We start from the raw sequence: 14,685 nt of genomic DNA, 5'->3' as shown, positions 1-14,685 counted from the left end.
ATGTGACCGAAATTGGTTTCAGCCAATTTGTGAGCGTAATAAATGTCCATTTATCAAATCAATTCATTCCGTGCTGCTCCTCGGACCGCCCGGCTCGGGGTGCCAGGAGCTGATGTCCCTGACCTGGGATGGGGGATGAGCCCCTTCCTGCTCCTGTCTGACCTGATGGCACGGTCCCAGTGTTCTACCTGCACTTGGACCCCAACCAGCCTTCCTTGCTACAACCCAGACTGCAAACACCAAAAGAAAGCGCTTGCAGGGGATCCCACCTCGTCTGAATTACAGCTTCCCTCAGGTCAGGGCAGGGCGACATTCCTGCTCGTCCTTTTTCTTCCAGCTTTGTCACTCCAGCTGATTCCAGCACTGTAACGGCCCAGCACGATGAAAACTCCTCATTTTAAGATTAAAAGGAGATCGCCTACAAGAATCATAACCACTAAACTGAAAACCTCACAGCCCTTTCCTTTAATCCCTCCTTACTCAGCTGCAGGAAGTCCTGCCACAAAGTGCTTCAATCCAAAAGGGGCTGGAAAACGAAACTGAATTGCAGAATAATCCAAGGTTGGAAAGGATCTTTAAGATCTCATCAAGTCCAAACATCCACCATCACCACCAGCCCACCAAAATGTTCCTCAAATGTCCCCTATCAGTGTGGTGCAGGTGTCTGTGTGTCACATTACAAGGTGCAATGTCCCCTATCAGTTTGGTGCAGGTGTCTGTGTGTCACCACACAAGGTGCAATGTCCCCTATCAGTTTGGTGGAGGTGTCTGTGTGTCACCATACAAGGTGCAATGTCCCCTATCAGTTTGGTGCAGGTGTCTGTGTGTCACCACACAAGGTGCAATGTCCCCTATCAGTGTGGTGGAGGTGTCTGTGTGTCACCATACAAGGTGCAATGTCCCCTATCAGTTTGGTGCAGGTGTCTGTGTGTCACCACACAAGGTGCAATGTCCCCTATCAGTTTGGTGGAGGTGTCTGTGTGTCACCACACAAGGTGCAATGTCCCCTATCAGTTTGGTGGAGGTGTCTGTGTGTCACCACACAAGGTGCAATGTCCCCTATCAGTTTGGTGGAGGTGTCTGTGTGTCACATTACAAGGTGCAATGTCCCCTATCAGTTTGGTGGAGGTGTCTGTGTGTCACCACACAAGGTGCAATGTCCCCTATCAGTGTGGTGGAGGTGTCTGTGTGTCACATTACAAGGTGCAATGTCCCCTATCAGTTTGGTGGAGGTGTCTGTGTGTCACCACACAAGGTGCAATGTCCCCTATCAGTTTGGTGCAGGTGTCTGTGTGTCACATTACAAGGTGCAATGTCCCCTATCAGTGTGGTGGAGGTGTCTGTGTGTCACCACACAAGGTGCAATGTCCCCTATCAGTGTGGTGGAGGTGTCTGTGTGTCACCACACAAGATGCAATGTCCCCTATCAGTTTGGTGGAGGTGTCTGTGTGTCACATTACAAGGTGCAATGTCCCCTATCAGTGTGGTGCAGGTGTCTGTGTGTCACATTACAAGGTGCAATGTCCCCTATCAGTGTGGTGGAGGTGTCTGTGTGTCACCACACAAGGTGCAATGTCCCCTATCAGTTTGGTGGAGGTGTCTGTGTGTCACATTACAAGGTGCAATGTCCCCTATCAGTGTGGTGCAGGTGTCTGTGTGTCACATTACAAGGTGCAATGTCCCCTATCAGTTTGGTGGAGGTGTCTGTGTGTCACCATACAAGGTGCAATGTCCCCTATCAGTTTGGTGGAGGTGTCTGTGTGTCACCACACAAGGTGCAATGTCCCCTATCAGTTTGGTGCAGGTGTCTGTGTGTCACCATACAAGGTGCAATGTCCCCTATCAGTTTGGTGGAGGTGTCTGTGTGTCACCACACAAGGTGCAATGTCCCCTATCAGTTTGGTGCAGGTGTCTGTGTGTCACCATACAAGGTGCAATGTCCCCTATCAGTTTGGTGGAGGTGTCTGTGTGTCACATTACAAGGTGCAATGTCCCCTATCAGTGTGGTGCAGGTGTCTGTGTGTCACATTACAAGGTGCAATGTCCCCTATCAGTTTGGTGGAGGTGTCTGTGTGTCACATTACAAGGTGCAATGTCCCCTATCAGTTTGGTGGAGGTGTCTGTGTGTCACCACACAAGGTGCAATGTCCCCTATCAGTTTGGTGGAGGTGTCTGTGTGTCACATTACAAGGTGCAATGTCCCCTATCAGTGTGGTGGAGGTGTCTGTGTGTCACCACACAAGGTGCAATGTCCCCTATCAGTTTGGTGGAGGTGTCTGTGTGTCACCACACAAGGTGCAATGTCCCCTATCAGTTTGGTGCAGGTGTCTGTGTGTCAGATTACAAGGTGCAATGTCCCCTATCAGTTTGGTGCAGGTGTCTGTGTGTCACATTACAAGGTGCAATGTCCCCTATCAGTTTGGTGGAGGTGTCTGTGTGTCACATTACAAGGTGCAATGTCCCCTATCAGTTTGGTGCAGGTGTCTGTGTGTCACCACACAAGGTGCAATGTCCCCTATCAGTTTGGTGCAGGTGTCTGTGTGTCAGATTACAAGGTGCAATGTCCCCTATCAGTTTGGTGCAGGTGTCTGTGTGTCACCATACAAGGTGCAATGTCCCCTATCAGTTTGGTGCAGGTGTCTGTGTGTCACATTACAAGGTGCAATGTCCCCTATCAGTGTGGTGGAGGTGTCTGTGTGTCACATTACAAGGTGCAATGTCCCCTATCAGTTTGGTGCAGGTGTCTGTGTGTCACCACACAAGGTGCAATGTCCCCTATCAGTTTGGTGGAGGTGTCTGTGTGTCACATTACAAGGTGCAATGTCCCCTATCAGTTTGGTGGAGGTGTCTGTGTGTCACCACACAAGGTGCAATGTCCCCTATCAGTGTGGTGGAGGTGTCTGTGTGTCACATTACAAGGTGCAATGTCCCCTATCAGTGTGGTGGAGGTGTCTGTGTGTCACCATACAAGGTGCAATGTCCCCTATCAGTTTGGTGGAGGTGTCTGTGTGTCACCATACAAGGTGCAATGTCCCCTATCAGTTTGGTGCAGGTGTCTGTGTGTCACATTACAAGGTGCAATGTCCCCTATCAGTGTGGTGGAGGTGTCTGTGTGTCACATTACAAGGTGCAATGTCCCCTATCAGTTTGGTGGAGGTGTCTGTGTGTCACATTACAAGGTGCAATGTCCCCTATCAGTTTGGTGGAGGTGTCTGTGTGTCACATTACAAGGTGCAATGTCCCCTATCAGTGTGGTGGAGGTGTCTGTGTGTCACATTACAAGGTGCAATGTCCCCTATCAGTTTGGTGGAGGTGTCTGTGTGTCACCACACAAGGTGCAATGTCCCCTATCAGTTTGGTGCAGGTGTCTGTGTGTCACCACACAAGGTGCAATGTCCCCTATCAGTTTGGTGGAGGTGTCTGTGTGTCACCACACAAGGTGCAATGTCCCCTATCAGTGTGGTGGAGGTGTCTGTGTGTCACCACACAAGGTGCAATGTCCCCTATCAGTTTGGTGGAGGTGTCTGTGTGTCACCACACAAGGTGCAATGTCCCCTATCAGTTTGGTGGAGGTGTCTGTGTGTCACATTACAAGGTGCAATGTCCCCTATCAGTGTGGTGGAGGTGTCTGTGTGTCACCACACAAGGTGCAATGTCCCCTATCAGTTTGGTGGAGGTGTCTGTGTGTCACCATACAAGGTGCAATGTCCCCTATCAGTGTGGTGGAGGTGTCTGTGTGTCACATTACAAGGTGCAATGTCCCCTATCAGTGTGGTGGAGGTGTCTGTGTGTCACCACACAAGGTGCAATGTCCCCTATCAGTTTGGTGCAGGTGTCTGTGTGTCACCATACAAGGTGCAATGTCCCCTATCAGTGTGGTGGAGGTGTCTGTGTGTCACATTACAAGGTGCAATGTCCCCTATCAGTTTGGTGGAGGTGTCTGTGTGTCACCACACAAGGTGCAATGTCCCCTATCAGTTTGGTGGAGGTGTCTGTGTGTCACCATACAAGGTGCAATGTCCCCTATCAGTTTGGTGCAGGTGTCTGTGTGTCACCACACAAGGTGCAATGTCCCCTATCAGTTTGGTGGAGGTGTCTGTGTGTCACATTACAAGGTGCAATGTCCCCTATCAGTTTGGTGGAGGTGTCTGTGTGTCACCATACAAGGTGCAATGTCCCCTATCAGTGTGGTGGAGGTGTCTGTGTGTCACCATACAAGGTGCAATGTCCCCTATCAGTTTGGTGGAGGTGTCTGTGTGTCACCATACAAGGTGCAATGTCCCCTATCAGTTTGGTGGAGGTGTCTGTGTGTCACATTACAAGGTGCAATGTCCCCTATCAGTTTGGTGGAGGTGTCTGTGTGTCACCATACAAGGTGCAATGTCCCCTATCAGTTTGGTGGAGGTGTCTGTGTGTCACCATACAAGGTGCAATGTCCCCTATCAGTTTGGTGGAGGTGTCTGTGTGTCACCATACAAGGTGCAATGTCCCCTATCAGTTTGGTGGAGGTGTCTGTGTGTCACATTACAAGGTGCAATGTCCCCTATCAGTTTGGTGGAGGTGTCTGTGTGTCACATTACAAGGTGCAATGTCCCCTATCAGTGTGGTGGAGGTGTCTGTGTGTCACCATACAAGGTGCAATGTCCCCTATCAGTGTGGTGGAGGTGTCTGTGTGTCACATTACAAGGTGCAATGTCCCCTATCAGTTTGGTGCAGGTGTCTGTGTGTCACCACACAAGGTGCAATGTCCCCTATCAGTTTGGTGGAGGTGTCTGTGTGTCACATTACAAGGTGCAATGTCCCCTATCAGTTTGGTGGAGGTGTCTGTGTGTCACCACACAAGGTGCAATGTCCCCTATCAGTTTGGTGGAGGTGTCTGTGTGTCACATTACAAGGTGCAATGTCCCCTATCAGTTTGGTGGAGGTGTCTGTGTGTCACCATACAAGGTGCAATGTCCCCTATCAGTGTGGTGGAGGTGTCTGTGTGTCACCACACAAGGTGCAATGTCCCCTATCAGTTTGGTGGAGGTGTCTGTGTGTCACCACACAAGGTGCAATGTCCCCTATCAGTTTGGTGGAGGTGTCTGTGTGTCACCACACAAGGTGCAATGTCCCCTATCAGTTTGGTGCAGGTATCTGTGTGTCACCACACAAGGTGCAATGTCCCCTATCAGTTTGGTGGAGGTGTCTGTGTGTCACCACACAAGGTGCAATGTCCCCTATCAGTTTGGTGCAGGTGTCTGTGTGTCACATTACAAGGTGCAATGTCCCCTATCAGTTTGGTGCAGGTGTCTGTGTGTCACCACACAAGGTGCAATGTCCCCTATCAGTTTGGTGGAGGTGTCTGTGTGTCACCATACAAGGTGCAATGTCCCCTATCAGTTTGGTGGAGGTGTCTGTGTGTCACCACACAAGGTGCAATGTCCCCTATCAGTTTGGTGGAGGTGTCTGTGTGTCACATTACAAGGTGCAATGTCCCCTATCAGTGTGGTGGAGGTGTCTGTGTGTCACCATACAAGGTGCAATGTCCCCTATCAGTTTGGTGGAGGTGTCTGTGTGTCACCATACAAGGTGCAATGTCCCCTATCAGTTTGGTGGAGGTGTCTGTGTGTCACCATACAAGGTGCAATGTCCCCTATCAGTTTGGTGGAGGTGTCTGTGTGTCACCATACAAGGTGCAATGTCCCCTATCAGTTTGGTGGAGGTGTCTGTGTGTCACCACACAAGGTGCAATGTCCCCTATCAGTTTGGTGGAGGTGTCTGTGTGTCACCACACAAGGTGCAATGTCCCCTATCAGTTTGGTGGAGGTGTCTGTGTGTCACATTACAAGGTGCAATGTCCCCTATCAGTTTGGTGGAGGTGTCTGTGTGTCACCATACAAGGTGCAATGTCCCCTATCAGTGTGGTGGAGGTGTCTGTGTGTCACCACACAAGGTGCAATGTCCCCTATCAGTTTGGTGGAGGTGTCTGTGTGTCACCATACAAGGTGCAATGTCCCCTATCAGTTTGGTGGAGGTGTCTGTGTGTCACCACACAAGGTGCAATGTCCCCTATCAGTTTGGTGGAGGTGTCTGTGTGTCACATTACAAGGTGCAATGTCCCCTATCAGTGTGGTGGAGGTGTCTGTGTGTCACCATACAAGGTGCAATGTCCCCTATCAGTTTGGTGGAGGTGTCTGTGTGTCACCATACAAGGTGCAATGTCCCCTATCAGTTTGGTGGAGGTGTCTGTGTGTCACCATACAAGGTGCAATGTCCCCTATCAGTTTGGTGGAGGTGTCTGTGTGTCACCATACAAGGTGCAATGTCCCCTATCAGTTTGGTGGAGGTGTCTGTGTGTCACCACACAAGGTGCAATGTCCCCTATCAGTTTGGTGGAGGTGTCTGTGTGTCACCACACAAGGTGCAATGTCCCCTATCAGTTTGGTGGAGGTGTCTGTGTGTCACATTACAAGGTGCAATGTCCCCTATCAGTTTGGTGGAGGTGTCTGTGTGTCACCATACAAGGTGCAATGTCCCCTATCAGTTTGGTGGAGGTGTCTGTGTGTCACCATACAAGGTGCAATGTCCCCTATCAGTGTGGTGGAGGTGTCTGTGTGTCACCACACAAGGTGCAATGTCCCCTATCAGTTTGGTGGAGGTGTCTGTGTGTCACCACACAAGGTGCAATGTCCCCTATCAGTTTGGTGGAGGTGTCTGTGTGTCACATTACAAGGTGCAATGTCCCCTATCAGTTTGGTGCAGGTGTCTGTGTGTCACATTACAAGGTGCAATGTCCCCTATCAGTTTGGTGGAGGTGTCTGTGTGTCACCATACAAGGTGCAATGTCCCCTATCAGTGTGGTGGAGGTGTCTGTGTGTCACATTACAAGGTGCAATGTCCCCTATCAGTTTGGTGGAGGTGTCTGTGTGTCACCACACAAGGTGCAATGTCCCCTATCAGTTTGGTGCACGTGTCTGTGTGTCACCATACAAGGTGCAATGTCCCCTATCAGTTTGGTGGAGGTGTCTGTGTGTCACCACACAAGGTGCAATGTCCCCTATCAGTTTGGTGGAGGTGTCTGTGTGTCACATTACAAGGTGCAATGTCCCCTATCAGTTTGGTGGAGCTGTCTGTGTGTCACCACACAAGGTGCAATGTCCCCTATCAGTTTGGTGGAGGTGTCTGTGTGTCACATTACAAGGTGCAATGTCCCCTATCAGTTTGGTGCAGGTGTCTGTGTGTCACCATACAAGGTGCAATGTCCCCTATCAGTTTGGTGGAGGTGTCTGTGTGTCACCACACAACGTGCAATGTCCCCTATCAGTTTGGTGGAGGTGTCTGTGTGTCACCACACAAGGTGCAATGTCCCCTATCAGTTTGGTGGAGGTGTCTGTGTGTCACCACACAAGGTGCAATGTCCCCTATCAGTTTGCTGATGCTGAACCTCCATCACCTCCATCCCTGTGCTGCACGCTGTTCCCTTGCAGCTGCCCCGTTCCCCCCCAGCTCTCAGCCCCCCCTCCTTCCTTTCTGTGGGGCAGCACGCAGAGCTGGGCTCTGTCACATCTCCCATGGATGGCAGCAGGCTTCCTGCCCCCCAGGATGCCTTTGGTGGCACTGGGCTGTGGCACGCTGTGCCGTGTGAGCGCCCCATGCGCACGCAGCTCCCGTCCCCTTTGCGCTGCCCTGGAGCTGCTTGGATCGCGGATTAAATCCAATTCCTCAATTAGGGAGCTGTTACAAATGAAACGCGTCGGTGGGGCCGTGGAGCCCACGGCGTGGCAGCAGAAAGCAGGGGGAACAGAGAGAAGCACGAGCGCTGGGAAGCAAGAGTCGCGTCTGGAAATTGAGCCTTCCTGAAAGAAACTGGGGGCAGGAGGGAGGAGGGGGGAGGAGGAGGTCGGAGCCTCTTCCTCTACCTTTTGGTCTGATGTCCTGAGGCTGCGGGGGGATCGAGCGCGTTCCCTCTAATTCAATAAGAGAAACCTCCATAAAGGCGGCCGCTTTAATGCGCGCAAACACCACCTGTGTCAGGAGCAGGCGCTGCCCATTAATCAAAGCTTCCCAATTAGCCCGCGCCGCTGCCCCCAGGCACAGCCGCTGTGGGAGCAGAGGGTGTCTGCTGCGCTTTGCAGGGCTCTGAGCCGGCCCTGCACCCCCCTTTGTGAGCATCACAGCCTGGGTTGTGGATCCGTGACAGAGCCCTGCTTGCCGTTCTGACCTCGGCCCTCCCTGCCTGCTTTGAAGCCCTGCATTCGGCTGCAGGGAGGCTGCAGGAATTGCTGGCCCGAAAAGCTGCTCTGGTTTTTTTTTCTTTCCCCCCCCCAGCTCCATCAGAACGTCAGCGCTTCCCCCCAGCAGCGCCGCAAGCCTGTATCCTCCAGCACAGCCACCAGAGGCCAGGCTCCCCGCTCCCTTACGACTTCATTTCTTTTCTAACAGGGGAAAACACGGAATTCCAAGCACGGCGACAAGGCCTGCAGAGAAAGGCGCTGCTGCACGCTGCCAGGAGGTGCGAGGGAGGCTGGAACCAACGGGAGGTAGGGCAGGTATTCACCGCCTGATGCTGCTCTGCACAGAGCTGCAGCTTCCGGGCCAGGGATGCGAATTGTTGGATGCTGAGGGAGGAGAGCGGGGCAGCGCTCCTCTGAATCCACCTGCCAAGGGTCTCTACTGATCTGACGTCGCTCACACAGCCAAGGAGTAAGCACACAGAGCAGGGCAGGGCTGAGCTGACCTATAGGAGCTCTGCAGAGAAGCACCTGGCTGTCTTGGTTGACCAACAGCTCACCAATGGTTGGACGATGGTTGGCCAATACTTGACCAACAGCTCACCAATGGTTGGCCAATGGTTGACCAACAGCTCACCAATGGTTGGATGATGGTTGGCCAATACTTGACCAACAGTTCACCAATGGTTGGCCAATGGTTGACCAACAGCTGACCAATGGTTGGCCAATGGTTGACCAACAGTTCACCAATACTTGGCCAATGGTTGACCAACAATTCACCAATGGTTGGCCAATGGTTGACCAACAGCTGACCAATGGTTGGCCAATGGTTGACCAACAGTTCACCAATACTTGGCCAATGGTTGACCAACAGTTCACCAATACTTGGCCAATGATTTACCAACAGCTCACCAATACTTGGCCAATGGGTGACCAACAATTCACCAATGGTTGGCCAATGGTTGACCAACAGCTGACCAATGGTTGGCCAATGGTTGACCAACAGTTCACCAATGGTTGGCCAATGGTTGACCAACAGCTCACCAATGGTTGTCCAATGGTTGACCAACAGCTCACCAATGGTTGGCCAATGGTTGACCAACAGCTCACCAATGGTTGGCCAATGGTTGACCAATAGCTGACCAATGGTTGGCCAATGGTTGACCAACAGCTCACCAATGGTTGGCCAATGGTTGACCAACAGCTCACCAATGGTTGGCCAACGGTTGACCAATAGCTGACCAATGGTTGGCCAATGGTTGACCAACAATTCACCAATGGTTGACCAACAGCTGACCAATGGTTGACCAACAGTTCACCAATGGTTGGCCAATGGTTGACCAACAGCTGGCCAATGGTTGGCCAGTGGTTGACCAACAGCTGACCAATGATTGGCCAATACTTGACCAACGGCTGACCAATGGTTGGCCAATACTTGACCAACAGCTGACCAATGGTTGGCCAATGGTTGAGCAACAGCTGGCCAATGGTTGACCAACAGTTGACCAAGAGCTGACTAATGGTTGACCAATGGTTGACCAATGGCTGACCCACAGTTGACCAACAGCTGAGCAATATTTTGGACCAAGGGTAAATCAGTGGTTGATCAGTGGTTGGCCGTGAGGCAGCAGTGTGCCCTGGTGGCCAAGAAGGCCAATGGTGTCCTGGTTGGTCAACAGTTGACCATAGGTTGACCACAGGTTGTGCCACGAGGGCCAAGAAGGCCACCTGAGATGCACAGAGTGCGGGCAGCAGGATGGGGAGCTGCTCCTTCCCTCTGCTCTGCCCTGGGGGGGCACATCTGAAACACTGCACCCAGGGCTGGGCTCCCCGGCTCCAAGCAGAAAGGGAACTGCTGGGGAGAGCCTGGTGAGGGTGCAGAGATGGTGGGGGCCTGGAGCAGCTCGTGGTGGGGACAGGCTGAAGGCTGAGCAGCTGGGGGAGAGAAGGATGAGAGGGGATCCTGCAGCCTGCTCTAGGAAACTTCCTTTAGCAGGGGGATGGACTGGGGGATCTCCAGAGGTCCCCTATGGATCTCTGGCTCCGTGCGAAGCGTAACCACATGCGCTCCTATTTTCTCCATGGAACAAAGCCCCACGTGGGTGAGGAGCACAGAGAAACCCCCCACGAGGGGGGCGTTTATGTGCAAACTGCCACACAGAGCCACCAGTGAGCTGTGAGTGAGTAACGCTCCTAAGACAAACGCGGCTGGGACCTCACCTGCCCCCACCGTGGCTATGGCACTCTCCTGGCCGATGATGTGCTCCTTCAGCCTCTGCTCCAGGGGGAACCTGCGGCGCTCCTCCACCTCCCGGCGACGCTGCTCCTCTTGGAACTGCAAAGGGGAGAAAGCGTTGGGAGCAGGAAGGCGTTGAGCAAGGAGGGGAGCGCCTGGTTCTAAAGGGGAGCCTGGTTCTAAAGGGAGCCTGGTTCTAAAGGGGGCCTGGTTCTAAAGGGGGCCTGGTTCTAAAGGGGGCCTGGTTCTAAAGGGAGCCTGGTTCTAAAGGGAGCCTGGTTCTAAAGGGGGCCTGGTTCTAAAGGGGGCCTGGTTCTAAAGGGGGCCTGGTTCTAAAGAGGGCCTGGTTCTAAAGGGGGCCTGGTTCTAAAGGGGGCCTGGTTCTAAAGGGGGCCTGGTTCTAAAAGGGGGCCTGGTTCTAAAGGGGGCCTGGTTCTAAAGGGGGCCTGGTTCTAAAGGGGGCCTGGTTCTAAAAGGGGGCCTGGTTCTAAAGGGGGCCTGGTTCTAAAGGGGGCCTGGTTCTAAAGGGGGCCTGGTTCTAAAGGGGGCCTGGTTCTAAAGGGAGCCTGGTTCTAAAGGGAGCCTGGTTCTAAAGGGGGCCTGGTTCTAAAGGGGGCCTGGTTCTAAAGGGGGCCTGGTTCTAAAGAGGGCCTGGTTCTAAAGGGGGCCTGGTTCTAAAGGGGGCCTGGTTCTAAAGGGGGCCTGGTTCTAAAAGGGGGCCTGGTTCTAAAGGGGGCCTGGTTCTAAAGGGGGCCTGGTTCTAAAGGGGGCCTGGTTCTAAAAGGGGGCCTGGTTCTAAAGGGGGCCTGGTTCTAAAGGGAGCCTGGTTCTAAAAGGGGGCCTGGTTCTAAAGGGAGCCTGGTTCTAAAGGGAGCCTGGTTCTAAAGGGGGCCTGGTTCTAAAGGGGGCCTGGTTCTAAAAGGGGGCCTGGTTCTAAAGGGAGCCTGGTTCTAAAGGGAGCCTGGTTCTAAAGGGGGCCTGGTTCTAAAGGGGGCCTGGTTCTAAAGGGGGCCTGGTTCTAAAGGGAGCCTGGTTCTAAAGGGGGCCTGGTTCTAAAGGGGGCCTGGTTCTAAAGGGAGCCTGGTTCTAAAGGGGGCCTGGTTCTAAAGGGAGCCTGGTTCTAAAGGGGGCCTGGTTCTAAAGGGGGCCTGGTTCTAAAGGGGGCCTGGTTCTAAAGGGGGCCTGGTTCTAAAGGGAGCCTGGTTCTAAAGGGGGCCTGGTTCTAAAGGGGGCCTGGTTCTAAAGGGGGCCTGGTTCTAAAGGGAGCCTGGTTCTAAAGGGGGCCTGGTTCTAAAGGGAGCCTGGTTCTAAAGGGGGCCTGGTTCTAAAGGGGGCCTGGTTCTAAAAGGGGCCTGGTTCTAAAGGGGGCCTGGTTCTAAAGGGGGCCTGGTTCTAAAGGGAGCCTGGTTCTAAAGGGGGCCTGGTTCTAAAGGGAGCCTGGTTCTAAAGGGGGCCTGGTTCTAAAGGGGGCCTGGTTCTAAAGGGGGCCTGGTTCTAAAGGGGGCCTGGTTCTAAAGGGAGCCTGGTTCTAAAGGGGGCCTGGATCTAAAGGGGGCCTGGTTCTAAAAGGGGCCTGGTTCTAAAGGGGGCCTGGTTCTAAAGGGAGCCTGGTTCTAAAGGGAGCCTGGTTCTAAAAGGGGGCCTGGTTCTAAAGGGAGCCTGGTTCTAAAGGGGGCCTGGTTCTAAAGGGGGCCTGGTTCTAAAGGGGGCCTGGTTCTAAAGGGGGCCTGGTTCTAAAGGGAGCCTGGTTCTAAAGGGGGCCTGGATCTAAAGGGGGCCTGGTTCTAAAAGGGGCCTGGTTCTAAAGGGGGCCTGGTTCTAAAGGGGGCCTGGTTCTAAAGGGAGCCTGGTTCTAAAGGGGGCCTGGTTCTAAAGGGAGCCTGGTTCTAAAGGGGGCCTGGTTCTAAAGGGGGCCTGGTTCTAAAGGGGGCCTGGTTCTAAAGGGGGCCTGGTTCTAAAGGGGGCCTGGTTCTAATGGGAGCCTGGTTCTAAAGGGAGCCTGGTTCTAAAGGGAGCCTGGTTCTAAACGGGGGCCTGGTTCTAAAGGGGGCCTGGTTCTAAACGGGGGCCTGGTTCTAAAGGGGGCCTGGTTCTAAAGGGGGCCTGGTTCTAAAGGGAGCCTGGTTCTAAAGGGGGCCTGGTTCTAAAGGGGGCCTGGTTCTAAACGGGGGCCTGGTTCTAAAGGGGGCCTGGTTCTAAAGGGGGCCTGGTTCTAAAGGGAGCCTGGTTCTAATGGGAGCCTGGTTCTAAAGGGAGCCTGGTGCTAAAGGGGGCCTGGTTCTAAAGGGGGCCTGGTTCTAAAGGGAGCCTGGTGCTAAAGGGGGCCATAAGAAAGAAGGGGAGGGACTCTGAGTGACACGGCGAGAGGAAATGGTTTGAGACAACAAGAGGGCAGGTTTAGAGTGGATATGAAGAAGTGTTTCTGATAAGGCTGGCGACGCACAGGATGAACGGAGAGGGGGCTCTGAGCACCTGATGGAGCTGTGGGGGTCCCACCAGTGGACCAGACGGCTTTTAGGGGTCCCTTCCAACTCAAATGGTTGTGATCTATGGCTCTACGCAGCCCTGCGGCCCGTGCTGTGGCACGCAGGATGGCAGCGACTCCAAGGGCTGCTCCTCCAGAGCTCCGCGTTCTGCTCAGCTCACGGCTCCCCTCCGCCAGCCGGGCGCGGGGAAGCCGCGACGAGCGCGAGTGAGATCCAAATAAATTAAAAATACATATGAAAACTCCCTTGTTATTCTGTCACCGGGATATGTAAATAAAATCTATGGGCCGTGCCCATTCGGTAACGGCTCTGCCAATTCATTCTGCGGCAGTGATTAAAACGAGCAATAAATTCTCAAAGACTCTCGGCGGAGCGCAGGAATTGGGGGCGGCTGCGACCCCCGGAGCGCCGCGTCCCCCCCGGTGCTGCGTTCATCACAGCTGCCTGGGCTGCCTGATGTTTTATACGCACCGACCATCATCTGCAGCAGGAATATATCTCCTTTCTCTCCCCGGTCTATTTGTTAAAGCGTAAAATCCGAGGCGTCTTTTCGGGCTGTTTTGGAGCAGGTTTTGTCAGCGCTGCGCCCTGGGGACCATTTGCCCAGCAGCGATTCCTCCTCCTCCTCCTTCTCCTCCTCCTCCTCCTCCTCCTCCTCCTCCTCCCATAAAGATCCGAAGGATTTTGAGCTCGGTTTTGCAGCCTCCCAGCTCTGCGGCTTCCCCCTTCCACCCGGCACGGAACGCCAGCGTTCCACGCTCAGGACACGGATGTGGCTCTGAGCTCCTCTCTGCCATCCTGGGGGGGCGCAGATTTGGCCACCTGGCCGAATCACTTCTCAATGCAGTCCCTGCCACCTCGCCAACCATCGATCGCCCCCAGCTTCCAAGTCCTCTTCCTCTTCAGTTTGCCTTCTTTCCCCCAGCTTCCAAGTCCTCTTCCTCTTCAGTTTGCCTTCTTTCCCAAAGGCAAACTGAAACCCCCAAGCTGCAGAGCGCAGCCTGACGTGGCGCAAGGCGGCGCCTCGTGCTCTCGTTCCCAGGGCAGCAGGGAGCATTGCCAGCCCCAAGCTGGGGGGCAAAGCTTCTCCCCACCCCGTGATGGAGAACGGCAGCTCAAACCTCAGCTGGGTCCCCAGGGATTTCCGATCCCGCACGGAAGAAGCGCTGCGAAGCTCAGCTCACCTTCGCCTCCGATGCCTTCAGGAGGTTCATCACCTCCCCCTCGCGGGCGTAATCCAGCGGCGTGTGGCCCATCTCGTTCTTCTGCAGGGGGTTGGCACCTGTTGGCAGGGAGGAAGGGAGGAGGTCAGGGAGGCCTGGGGCTCAGCGCAGCGCGTCTCCTGCGTGGCTCTGCCCTTCTGACCTCCGCTCTGAGCACGCAGGGACAACCCTGGGGGCTGCAGGGGAAAAACCCTCTCTTCTCTGGGGTTACATTGGGAACGAGGAGCCAGTCGAGCCCAGAGACGGAACTGCTGTGGGGAGCTGCGAGGGGGCCGGCAGAGAGCCGAACCTGCGTGCTGAGAACCAGCTGGTCCCAGTTCTGTGCTGGGAAACAGCGGAGCGGGTGCAAAGAGCTGGGCAGGACAAGGTCAGGAGGCAGAGATGTGGGGAAATAGGGGACACATGAGTGTGGCACCAAGGGAATAGGAGGGACACCAGTATGGCACCTGGGAAGAGGAGGGACACAAATATGGCACCTGGGAATGGGAGGGACATGAATATGGCACCAAGGGAATGGGAAGGACACA

The 14,685-nt window shown here is 54.0% G+C and overlaps 1 protein-coding gene across 23 annotated transcripts in view; it reads right to left on the bottom strand.

Moving 5' to 3' along the window:
* The window catches only part of CLPB (caseinolytic mitochondrial matrix peptidase chaperone subunit B), a 31,078-nt gene extending 16,857 nt beyond the window's left edge, over positions 1 to 14,221 (bottom strand). For all 23 annotated transcript variants that reach the window (XM_052671062.1, XM_052671066.1, XM_052671074.1 and 20 more), the window contains exons 1-2: positions 14,120 to 14,221; positions 10,434 to 10,548 (exon numbers count right to left, since the gene is read on the bottom strand). The gene's annotated coding sequence lies outside the window, so the exon portion shown is untranslated. The remainder of the gene's footprint in view (positions 1 to 10,433; positions 10,549 to 14,119) is intronic.
* Positions 14,222 to 14,685: the final 464 nt, after the last annotated feature.

Source organism: Tympanuchus pallidicinctus, unplaced genomic scaffold (assembly GCF_026119805.1).
Source record: "Tympanuchus pallidicinctus isolate F22 unplaced genomic scaffold, pur_lepc_1.0 scaffold11, whole genome shotgun sequence".
Classification (NCBI taxonomy): Eukaryota; Metazoa; Chordata; class Aves; order Galliformes; family Phasianidae; genus Tympanuchus; species Tympanuchus pallidicinctus.
Note: the sequence above shows the minus strand (reverse complement) of the source record. Positions and strands in the feature narration are given on the sequence as shown.